General features: G+C 39.4%; 1 protein-coding gene across 1 annotated transcript in view; it reads left to right on the forward strand.

Annotated features, from left to right (window-relative positions):
- The first annotated feature begins 3,201 nt into the window (after nt 1-3,201).
- rgs8 (regulator of G protein signaling 8) overlaps nt 3,202-13,445 on the forward strand; it is a 23,057-nt gene continuing 12,813 nt past the window's right edge. Inside the window, exon 1 of the mRNA XM_068589766.1 lies at nt 3,202-3,403. The gene's annotated coding sequence lies outside the window, so the exon portion shown is untranslated. The remainder of the gene's footprint in view (nt 3,404-13,445) is intronic.

The following is a 13,445-nucleotide window of genomic DNA, read 5'->3' on the forward strand; positions in this document are numbered from 1 at the left end:
TTTCCAAGCAGACCCTAGTGCGGTTTTGGTTGCAGTGAGAACATAATCCGACCAAATTGCAGGCAGGAAAGAAAAACATTCATCGCAATATTTCTAAGTCTACGTTCCCTGTTGAGATATGGTCAATATATACACGTAGATATATACTTTTTATTTGCTTACTGTGAAACCGAACCAGAATAAATAGAACACAAACCAAAAGTACGATGATTTTCAGTCAGATAGCTAACTAGCCCAAAAGGAGGTTGTTTTAGGCACCCTTGATGACACAAAACTTAATTTTGCATCAGAATTTATTGATTTCTGAGTGTCTTTTAGTGAGAGGATAAACTATTCTAAACAATCTGGTAAACCTGTTCACACAGATGGTTTAAATCAAGGCCACCTGTGCAAAACACAATGTGAGAAAAGGTGAGGAAGATTAATGAAAAAGCCGTCAAATGTAATCTGACAGCCTGAGGCAGAAGCAACAACTATGACTAACAGGGTGAATATATTTAGACCTGGGGACAATCATTTTGGAAAGTCCACGTATACCACAGGTATTATGACATCCCTGGACCTATTTTAGCAGGTCAGTAAGCCTCCTCCTTGTGTAAGTCATTATGGCAGTGTTGTGTAAGCCATAATAATGACAATGAGGGATCAGAGGGGGAACGCTGGGACAAAGATGAAGAGGATTTGACACCAAAATAGGCATCCAATAAATCTACCAGACAGTAGCCCTGCTCGGTGTGTGAGGGTGGAAAGTTGATGTTGATGAAAATATATTTTTGGAAGTCACAAAATAAAATAGCCTTTCACTCAGAACAAGTTTTTATTTTTGCACGACTGTAAATGCAAAAAACAAACATAAGGACGAAACAGCGTGAGAGTGTTTTAAACACATAACATGCCAGGGGTTGTAGATGAAAATATGGTTAGTATATTAAGGGTCAAATGGTGTTATATGCTCTTTATGATGTTCACTTCTTCGTTTATTTTGTCACAATGTTAGTATTTGTAAGCTAAAGCTGAGGCTAATGGGAATGGATTTTGCAGGCATTTGGTCATAAACCAAAGTATTGGACAAATTACAAGTTGGATATGATGGTGGCACTAAAGGAAGGTTAGGGGAAACCATGAATGTCTGAACTTTATTGGCAATCCATCCAATAGTTGCTAAGAGATTTTCATCTGGATCAAAGTGGTGGACCAACTGACAGACGGGGATGCTAGAATGGTTGCATTTTTGTAAAGTAGTGGAGGATCAACAGGTAGGGAATAATTATTCGATGCTCCATTGCCATTTGAAATGTGTGAAATGCCAAACAGAGTTGGGAGACTTGGTCGTGTCAGACATGTGAAAGATTTAGTTCATAGATGGAGTAAAGAGGTGTGAAACTTTTGCTTCCGGTAGATTTTCCGATTAGTCATCCTGAGAGACTGCGAGGGACAAAGGCGGTGTCTGGCAGGTGAAGCTGTGATACAAGCATCTGCAAGCGTCATGAAGGTCACACATCTCTGAACAACTATGTGGGCGAATATCTTTTCGCGCTCTCCCTTTTGGGGGCCTGCTTTCTCTCGTTTGAAAAGGGCTTTGAACACACGTAGTGTTAAGTATCTGCTCACTGCTGGATGACAGAAAAATAGCTGAGAAAGAAATCAGTGCGGTGTGACTAATTCAGGCAGGGGGCATGACAAAGACATTTTCTTTTCGTACGTCTTGTTTTGTCTTTCTCACGCCATAGTGTGTGATTCAGGGGATCTATTCGTCATTAACACGGGGTGCGACTTAATTCAGAACCGCTGGTTTTATTCCTGACTGGAAGTGCCGCAAAAGAGTTTTTTTTTCACTCTTTCCATCCTATGGTATTTGCTGTGGTTATGTAATTCACCAGAATATAATATAATAGAAATCCCACTGGCTAAATCTGATATTTTCAAACACGCCAAAATCAACTCCTGATTTTTTAAATTGCTTGTTCAAACGTCTATATTTTCCGTATTGTTTAAAATAAGTGTGGTACTTGCTTCTTGAGTTAATTCCGTGAACCGTAGTTCTTAAGGACCACGCAAACCCTGATTTCTTGACCCAAGAAAATGATGTCGTTACATTTCTTTTTTACCACCTCACCTATCAATAGTCTGCAAATGTGTTTATGAGTGTCTGAAATTGAGGATGAAGTGGAAGGCTAGAGACTCAGAACATGTGTGTGTGTAGGCAGTGTTTTTGCATGGTTCTGTGTGAGAGTGAGTGTGTGTCTTTATGCAACACTTGGTTGTCTATTCAGTAGCAGGAATTATCTGTCCTCTGCCAGGCCGCCGCCTCCACACTCTCGGCTCCTTGCGGATCATATCTTCCTCTCAAGATTGCAAGATACATGTTCTGCACTCCCTCTTTACTCTTTGCACTCTAATACTTCAATATGATTGTATATAAATAAACGGTGCAATCGCAATTCCCTGTGTGCTTTGCGTGTTTGTGTACATGCAATATTTTTTAAAGCACTCAACTGTGAGAGACTATTTGCTTGCTGTTGCTAGAAAGAACATTTGAGGTACTATTTCCATGATACCTTCTAAATTGCATGTGTGCACTATTGATGCTGTGTTAATTAACAGGACTCTGGACACAGATGCACATAATATTAATACATTTTATTTGTATAGCGCTTTTCATAATACTCAAAGACACTTTGCAAAGGTTTAAAATCATCATAAAAGAGACTTAATCTGCTTTTCTTCCCTTTGTTGTGTTCTGTTCCGCTCAAACAATTAATTACATAATGCAATCTTACAATCAACATTAGCATCTTCAAATACCTTATTTTGTCCATTTAACAGTTGGAAAGATATATATATATATATATATATATATATATATATATATATATATATATATATATATATATATATATATACTCTGTTGATTTCTTCTTTTTTTACCCCTATTGAAAATCAGAACTCACATAAAACACAACCATTTCCCAGACCTCTTCATCCATCCCCACCCCCAGCACTCCTCCTGCACTACACATTTACATTTGCGTCTCTTCAAGCGCAACATCACTGGACAGCACTTCTCCGCTTTACAGATGTGTTCAGGTTGTCCTTGGAGATTTCCCTGTGCAAACAATGCTCTCTTCCCCCTCTCTCTGATTCCACCCCCTCTGCCTCTCCCTCTATCCGTCTCGGCTGCTCTCTCCCCCCCGCGATTTCACACCAATGAGCATGTCGCGTGTAGCTCCCACTCGCTGGCATCAGAAACACTAGATATCTTCAGCTCTTCAGATTCATACAAATACACACCAGCGTTGGCTAGACGGAGACTGCATTCTGCCAAAACACACGTTGGGGAAAGGCAGTGATAAATAAGAAGGGGAGAAAGAGTCCAGCGTCTCTCGCACACAGCAGGCTCAAGGTAAAGGATCCATATTCATTTATTGGATGACAAAGTGTTATGTAATTCTGCTGTGGACAAAGACCTCTCGGCATTAGGAGGGTCTTTGTCATTCTAAATATTCACCGGGCTCATTATTATCTACCGCTTTGAATAGCTTATTTTTTTCATCAGTGAAAAGACTGTTGTTGAAGTGATTCGCCATCTACGTATGTGAAACAGTAATCAAACTATTGGAGGAGAGAAATACAAGCTCCATACAGTGTCCTATTATCCATTCTCCAGCTAATTCAATGTATGCTTGTGTTCATTCTGTTTGGCTGCATGTTCAAATTTCTGCCAACGGGGTTGCTTATCACGCATGCTTTTAGTTCCATTTCCTGTGAGCAATTCTGAAAATCACTTCCCACCTTCCCACCTTCCCTCCCTTGGTGCAAAAAGCTCCGAGGGCTTTTCAGTCCAGTAAATGTCACTCATCAGAGCGATCAAAGATGGAGGAGGGCTTTGAAGCCCACACAAGTGCCACCTTAAGGTGAGATGTATCCAACCCCATCCATAACATCTAGATGTTAACATTTTTAACCCTTCTACTACTTACATATACCATTGTTCGTCATTGACCAGGACACTTGTTATGGATTGTTCATTGCTAATTGGTAGGAGGATTGTAGTACCTTCCGCACATAGCCAAGCTGGCTGTTTAACATTGCGTCCAGTCTTTGTGCTAAGCTAGGCGGCTACTGCCGATTGCTCCTCTATACCCGACAAAAACATGAGTAGTATCGATATTCTCACCAATTCCAATAAGAAAATCAGCTTTTCCCCCAAAAATATCTAATCATATTTTAACTAATGACTTTTCTTTCCTTAAACATGACAATAAAATGCAATTTGCAAGAGTTACTAGGAGCAGATATTTTAGGGAAAACCAATAAAATATATACGGTTTAGATTAGTGCAGTGGTTCTCAAACTTTTTCTGTAACGTCCGACTTTTGAGGAAGAACAATGTTCAGTTCCCACCACCCCAACAAAATTGTCACAAAATGTTCTAACTTTTTGTGACTCCTCCATTTGTGCTTTTTCAAATAATAGAATGAAGAAAATTGCAATCCCTTTCACGTAAACCAGGTTGCTCCGTCAGACAAAAACAAATAAAGTGTGCAATCCCTTTTTTTGGAACATTGCAAATGAAGTTCCATCCGTGCAAAAAATAACTAATATTTGGTTAAATTACTTCACGGAGGTCGCACAAAGGCTTTGAGCAAATACATGTATTTGTATGCAAATATTTCCTTGACAGTACAGGCATTTTGCCATGTACAGTATTTATTAATGACGTTCTTTATCCGTGTAGTTTGTACTTTTGTACTATGTAAAGTTGTCATGTTTATGGGGAGAGTGTTTGTCCTGAAACCACAAAGTAGCGGTTCATCCCTGTTCTCCCCATAGTTTCATGTTGAAGTGTCCTTGAGCAAGACACTGAATCCCCAGTGCTTCACAGCAGCACAAAGCTCCTTAATCAGTAAGGATCGTTAAAATGCAGAGAATAAATAAAGATTTTTTTTTTTAATTATAATTTTTTGGATTTGTATATATTTTTTTAAAACAGCATCAATCCCCCACGCCTCACCTGTATTAGCTCCGCGCCCCACTAGAGGGTCGCGCCCACAGTTTGAGAACCACTGCTTTAGTGAGTAGTTTGCAAACATGTTTGATACAAATTATATTTTGTTATATTGATTACCATAATGTAATTCTTAGTAATGGGGAGCCACTGCAATGGCACCGGTTTTATCACAACTGGAGAGTATTTCTTCATTCAAAGAAGAGATTGAAGGCCATTAAAGGTTTTTCTCGATGGAAAATATATTTTTGTCCTTTCCCTGAATGACTTTGGCAAACATTTGACAGTTTGTTCTTCCAAACAGTTGCCAAAGATGGCCTCTCAAATGAATCTGTTATCAAAGCAATCTGGCACTTTAGGTTGTAGCTTTCTTGCAAATACAGTCAGTACATGTAATTAGGATCTAGGATCTTTTGTTTGGTAGAACTTAGATTCAGTAAAAATTGTTGACAGCCGGGTCTGTCAATTACTCAGAGTAACATGGACACTGATTCTGGAAAAACAACATGCTGTTGATTTCCTCTATTTAAGTTTGTTGTGAGCACCAACAATAAAAAATCCCAGTCATTGTATTCAGGTGGCTGTGAAAAAAATGAAATATTCTAAATCAACTGTTACACGTTTTGTCAATGCTGTCACCATATGTGGTGAGTCAAGCAAGTGCACATATGTAGCACAATGGCTTGTGTTTATATAAAGTACATACTATATGGACACTCATCTTCACATCATACTCAATTAGAGAAACTGAAATGAATAGCCTGGAACAAACTTACATAAGTGAGTAGTTCAATCTGAATGGAAAAAAAGCACATGCCCAGATTGATAAAAACAAAACACTTTTGTACTATACACCTGCATCACAGTGTTTGTCACACATGCTGGAAAGTGTGAATGGTCGGATGTGCTAACCCATAGCAAATATCCAGAATGTATCAAACACATGACAGCCATTTTTTCTGCAGTCAGCCACTAAATAGACAAATAACTTTCATGCTTCATATAACTCCATCACCGTTGTGCGTATTTCTTCTCCAGACTGCAGTGTATAGTTATTGTGTGTTAGCAAACCCCAACTCCATCACAAATACAGTATTTTGTCAGCCGATAATCCTCATTCTCCTCATCTCATCACCAACCCAAACAAGGAAGTCAGCAGGAACACACAAAAGCCCGTTCAGTCACATCTCATCATCTAGGGAAATAGCCTACAGTGGATGACAGGCTTATCAACTAAGCAAAATGGTCTTTCAAAAGTGAATGCAAGTCATTGGTGTGCCCTTATCATCTTGAACACCCCTGGCACACATGTGCTTTGAATAGTCCTGTCCAGCCAGCACCGGTGAGATTTATTTGATTGTAATCGGACATAGCTCTGAATCAGATACCAAAGATTGGGAAGTTGTCTTTTCCCTCATTTTACCTCTGATGTGAGTTAGAGTGGTGGGAACTTCAAGCACTGTCAGTTTTGGGGTATGTCTGAGATTGTAATATTTCAAGTTGCATGCCATATTGGGACAGTATCTGTGAAGAGCTGGTTGGGTTTTTAAACAAACTCTTCTGGGCGAAAGCTGGTCATCTGGTTCTTGCTAATCAATGCTTTTTAATTAACAATGGGTTAAATTACTGTGATTAATGTGAAAGACGTCGCCCACAGATATTTATCACCTGACCTTTTGGTTTTACAACAATTTTACTGTCAAGCTCACTTCTCGTAGCAGCAGAGAGACGTTTTAAGTCAAAACAAAGTGCTATAACCCGACCGTGTGCTGCCTGGCCATCAACAAACAGCAGACACATAAAGTTTAAAATAAGCTGGTAAACATGGATCGACAATTTAGCAGCTGAAACAAATAGAACTAAAAGGAGAATGAATATAACATTTTTAAATCGGACGTAAGCAGATATATATTGTCAAATGAATGCTAATTTTGCTCTGTGAACTATTGCTATCTACATGTCTAACCAGTGCTAATGCACTCGACCCCTGGCAGATCATGACGCTCTTGCTCATGATTTGGTTGCCATCAGAGTGATTAGCAAGCTAGCAAATCTGGTTAACTAAGCAATATGGCTCCAAAGATATTTTCTGAGTAACATCCCAATTTGGTGAAAGATCTTAAAACCTAACTTAAACGTACTTGGTTTTATTTTAGTGAAACAGTGGTTTAAAATATTTTTGACCAACCCTCCTGTAAAAATGGATACGTTGCACTTTGCGAATACCTCGTCATAGGTCAGCTGTGCTTCTTACGGCTCACTACAGGGAGGAAAGTTGTTATTGAGCAGAAGCTCATGGAATCTTCATTAGCTATAAAACTAGTCAATTGTTTATTAAAAATGATTCTTTAATAATGCTAAGTGAAAATACAAATATTATATACATTTCAGTTACTTTGATTTTTTTGTAATCATCAGCACTTATTAAATTTTCATTTAGCAACCATGTGAAATGTCATAGCAAATTGCAAAATCACAATGGGATCTATATAAAAATGTCATATATGAAATAAAAAATAATTAAAACATGTAGCAATGTAAACAAAAGCATGCACATGTTTGTCAGTGCAATCTTTAAAAAAAACAAAGTGGCAACAGCAGAACACATGCAGGAGAATAACCTTAATCCAAATAACATGAGTGAACCTTGCTGGAGAGAAGATAAAGTTATAAACATTGTAATATTTGTGAGCAGATGGCCAATCTTTTGTAGGCTGCCAAACAAGCTGTAGGCTTGCACAATGCACTTCTATTCTTTCAGAGATTAAATTATAAGCTGCTGAGGTTCGTGAACTGGACACAGATTAAGTTGAAATGGTAAAAAATAGATGGAGAAGGGTCTGCAAGGTGGGGGAGTGACATTAATCTAACTGAACCTCAGAGTACCTCTCTGTGTAGAAAGTAGATGAAAAGGGTTGAAAATCCCCCGGGTAGCTCTATCCTAGCTTGACCTATCAGACTCTGGTGAGAACTGTGCTCAGGTGTCCTAACAAGAGGCCTCAGGGAAGTGAGTGGCCAGCGCATATTGTGGAACATGACAAATAAAAACTTTTAAAAGGTGCTAAAGTAGGGTGACCAGATTTGAGTTTGTGAAAAAGAGGACACTTCGTCGCGGGCGCTATTGTAAAAAACAATGCAAGTAGTGGAGGTGGCAAGGTGCTCAGTGTTGCCAGATTGGAAATGGCGAAGTATCGTACCAAAGGCTCAAAATGGTTGTATTTGGAGGATAATTATCGTGCATCTGGCAACACTGAGATTGGTCGACCACCGACAGTTCTCTCTACAGTCAGAGCTCGCGCAAGAAGGTGGAACGTAAGGGAGATACCTTTTCTAAAACTTGTAAGCCTGTAATAACTAGTTTGTGAAAGACCCAGAGAAACACAAATATCCAACGAGGCAAAATCCCAGACGGTTTTGGAATCCCTGCCGGACGCATTTTTTAGGTCTTGAAAAGAGGACATGTCCAGGAAAAAGAGGACGTCTGGTCACCCTAGCTAAAGCGTCAACTTGAGAGCATGTCTATAGCCTCTAAACGACTCCTATGATAACAAAGGCTGAGCCGGTAGCTAACGCGGCTTTGTAGCTAACACGGCTTTGTAGATACGCGGCTAACGGTGGTAATTGTGCTAACAGCACAAACACCAGCAACAGTGCTGACAGCAAAAAAAAGGCTGACAGAGCTAACAGTGTTAATACGTGAGGTGGAAACGGAGTGGTTATTGCTGTGACGCCGTTGGCAGCTGTAACCGCCGTATGAGAGCAGTGCAGTGTCGGTCATGAGCTTGTGGGGCATACGCAGACGCACTAAACACATTTTTTTAACCAGTTTTTAAAATTAGCATGAATATTTTGAATATAGAAACCTAGCAAATAGTAAATAGGGATAAAATACAATCTTGGAAGTGTACAATTCAACAAAAGTCTATGGCACAATTATTTTTGAACTGTCACCTTTTCTGGGGGATAACAAGAGCCAGCTGTATACAACTAATGAGTAAAAGACGGAGAAATACTGTAATGTTGTACTGCATGTTGTTCACGTGGCAGAATGTATTCTGTTTTATAAATCACAGCATGAATAAATGGATGCAGTCACACTTTTAATCATCTGTTTGCATATTAATACTTCTGCCTGCTGAACCACTTGCTCCACATGTCAAAGAAAAGAACAGCAGAGAAGTGTAATTATTCCCCCCCCACCCTCCATTGCGCCACTGCGGCGAGATTCTCCAACAATGTCAGACCAGCCGTACATGTGCCTATTACTCAGAGCTGTAGCTATAAATGGCACCTGTTTATTAATTCATCACAAGTACCTGTGAGCCATCAGTGGTGACAACTTAATCATGAATATTTCAAATCGAAAAGATAATCAATGATTCAGAATGAAGCACTGTAGGAACTGCTTTACAAATGAGAAGAACAATCACTTCACGAAAATAGAAGAGCGCTCAGTGGAGAACAGACCACAGCGGCCGCTGCTGTAATCACAATTGTCACTCGTGCGTTACACAAAACAAATATGCTCCAATTTTATTTTATGCAGATGATTACATGAACATCACATTGTATCAATACTAAGTGTAAAACAATACACTATGAGGACCAAAATACAATTAAAAACTGTTATGAATTCAAGAGAATACATAATAAGACAGGTATAAAAGGCAAAATAAAAGTGGCAGTGCACTGAAAGATTTAATTCATAAACAGCAAACCGAAAATTATCAACTTGATTTAAGTCCTCCAGTTTTCTGGGAGTATTTCTTGATAATAGTGCATAAAAACTTCTCACTCTTTCCAGTGTTTAGTTTTGACTCTTTCACAGAAGCTCATAAATATACTTTGGCAATAAACCATTCTGTGCTTTATGCAACCGAACAAGTTTCATACGTTTTGGTCGTCGACTGTTGAGAAGGGGCACATTTATCTGCTAAAGGTTCGTGCTTGGTAGCGCGTGTGCACGCTCAGGTTGATGATATATGTCGATAGCCTATTATATGCACAGTACAAGAAAAACAGAATACTAGCTAAATACAAGCAGAGGTGAGAGCAAAATTCTGTTCTTTTGAAAACGCAGTAACAAAGAAGCAGAGCACCCAGTCACAGCTCGATGGTTCTGCAGAGAAGAGACAAGCAAGTGATCCTGGTTCAATGTGTGTGGAGAAGTGGAGAGCGCAGAGACTCTGACATTGAGTGAGTGACTGAATTAATTAACAAGTCCATGAATTACAATCAATTAATGGAATATGTGAGAGACAGTTTACATGAAGTGAGACTGTGGAAAAGCAGGACATGCTTTAGTGTAAAATTAGGTCTGGGCAAAGTTGAAAAAAAATTAACTAATTAATCGCATGATTTTTCTGCGATTAATTGCATTATGCGCCAAATTCAATAATGAAGTAAAAAACTAGTGTTTAAAAAAACTAGTATATATATATATATATATATATATATATATATATATATATATATATATATATATATATATATATATATATATATTTGAACAGGTACTGTTCAGTAGTAAGCCACTCCTTCTTTGGTCCATGTTCAGTCTGTTTCTTACCTTAAAGATGTTAAAGACCAGCAATTCATTTACTTTATACAAGAGCAATAAGTGCTTTTCATATTTTTCAGTTTGGTTTTTCTTCCTCAGTGAGAAAAGTCCAGTCTGTGTTGGCTTGAATAAGAGCACTGAACATCTTCTGATGTGAGGAAAGTTCTCCTCTTTGAGAGAAGAGTACAGATCCAGAAGTAATGCTGCTTTAAAGTGCTCTGCATGGATCAGACCGCGGGGTCAGGGGCTTTGCGCATGCGCAATTAACTTTCAATCTGGATGCGGAACCTGCTGGTACATATACATGTAGTGTATTTGCCCGCCTGTGAGCGCGTGTGAAGCGGCTCGCGGCAGCACCGCTGCTAGTTGAGAACAGAAGCTACAGAACAATACGTGTTTTCACGTCAGACTCACTTCGTCACACTGCTTGTCGGCAAGGCGGCGGCAGCGCGCGCGTATCAACATGAATTGTCTTTAAAGTGAAAGCAGTGTCGCTGTAATGCGTTCATGGCGTTTTTATCTTATTTATTCACGCGGGCCGGACGGGGAGAGCCGTGAGACGCCAGGTTTGAACTTCGGAGAGATTTAAAGTGAAAAGCCCCTCCAAACGCAAAAAACAAACATGCAAAAAAACAAACACGCAGTTAACGCATAATCAAATAATTAACGTTGTTAAAGGATTGTCAGATTAATCTTACGTTAACGTATTAAAATATGTGTGCATTGTTTTATATATTGTTATTTCTCTCAGTTTAGTTGGTGATACTGCAGTTAGCATGAGTACTAGTAACCACAGTCTTGGAAGTAGCAATGTTCCTCTATTAAAAATGTAAAACTTGTCACTATCAGCACTGTATTACTAGAATACAGCGGTATCTAAAAACAGCAGGATGTCTGTTGGAAGAGTGACCCAGATTCAGGACAAAAACAGGATCTGCTATAACTGGGCGCAACCTAAAGTGTCAAAGAATTCAACTTGGCAAGTTACTATTTTAAGGTGCACTTAGCAGGAAGGAGAGGAGGGACGTGACCTGTCCTGAAGACGTTCTTCTTCTAGCTTAAGAGATGACGCGTGATACATGTGGCCTTTTAACGCCAACGCCATTGCAAATATGTGCACTTGAGCATCCATGCACGCGTCATCATGCTGGGTCCAGTACAGTAGACGTAGTATACGTCTGTTAATCAATACTGATACTACTGTGCACGTTTTTGTGCAATTTTTCACGCAGAAGATATTGCATGGCACATTCATTTGGATCCTCCCTGTGTAGATGAATCGATATCTCATCATGCAAACCCTGGTTCATAATCACTGTGCAGCATGTCAGCTAACGCATAGTCATAAAAACTGCTGGGTGTCTTCTGTCAGCATACAGAAAGGAGGAAACCGAGGGAAGTCTGAAAACCTGCATTGCACCAAGTTAGGTAACATCAAATAAGATCTTCATACACACACGCACACACGCACACACACACACACACACACACACACACACACTCAAACACTACTTCCCTGATCTAGTTTTTGACTTCTTAATTCACCAACCCCAACAGGCACATCAGACATCAGAGGTCGGGCGGATGTTGCTCGTACTTTTAGATGCATGAGGCGCACTTGTGTATATCTGAGACATTAAAGTGCCGTTGCTGTTTTTAGCATCTTTCCTCCAGGAGCTGGCCCTGCTGCATGGCTGAATAGAACATGCACTGCTTCCTCCTGACTACATGGATTTGTCAGGGATTTTATAAATAGCTCAGCGGCACGTGTCTGCGCCACACTGCAGACGGAGAATCTAGCTCACAACAGTCAGCGAGATACAGATTTGTCAAGAGAGACGAGGGGAGAAGGCTCAACGGGAAGAGGGGAGAGGTCCGGTATCATGTAATATACAGTTTGGCATCGCCAAATTGATTTATCAATATGTCTCTCCTCGTCAACTTGACTTGATGACCTTTGTCTGCTATAAAAAAGGCACATGCTGAAATGCATACTAATTCGGCTTTAATAAATTGTTCCCTCTTCCAATATTAATCTACTAAAGATGCTGTGCAATGTGCCAGTTTTATATATTTGTTTTCCCAATTGTTCATGCCACACAAGCTAGGCAAAATGTTGTATGCAGTGTGTTGATGCATAACAAATCTGCACTAAATAATCTCCCAATTGTTTTACCTATTATGGCTCAATATTATTATACAATCCATGAATGGCAATGCGCCGCTTGAAGGACGAGGAGCTTTACTGAGCGTAACTCAGTGGTGGAATTTTACTGAGATGAAGCCATCAACAAAAGCTAGTAACGAGGCATGTGATTTTATTAGTCATGGTCCTCAGAAGATACATCTAAATTGATATAATTGGAATTAAATCGCATGAACAATTTTGTATCTTTTCCGGGGCTCACTCACTTGTCAAAGCGTGCATTATAAGTTGAAAAGCTACTAAATGCACCTTGTGGTGAGATGGTTTTGTTTCACGGTAAACTTTTAAATGGTTATGAATTTGTCTCGATTTAACATTGAGGCCTCAACATGACCAAACCCAAGGAAACGAGACCATCAGCCAGAAGATTAATGGTTTCTATATAGTTTCTCTTCGAGCTTGCATTTGTGCAGAAAGGTTTCAGCTCAGACTCCAACAAAAACTAAAAACTAACCCTGCTGAAATGTTCTAAAGGCTAATACTTTTGTCAACAGGGTTCATCAAAATCCACAAAAAAAAATATAAGTTGCTAACTTTAACGATTATTTCTAAATAAATTCTATAACTTGTATGTTCCCCACAAAATCCAATTCCTAAGAGTGGTTTGGTGACGCGTTCTCTTGCATTACCCTTCCACCAATATTTTACTGGCATACAGTATGTTTTGGGTT

Source organism: Clinocottus analis, unplaced genomic scaffold (assembly GCF_023055335.1).
Source record: "Clinocottus analis isolate CAN_PGR_092001 unplaced genomic scaffold, fCliAna1.0.p SCAF_23, whole genome shotgun sequence".
Classification (NCBI taxonomy): domain Eukaryota; kingdom Metazoa; phylum Chordata; class Actinopteri; order Perciformes; family Cottidae; genus Clinocottus; species Clinocottus analis.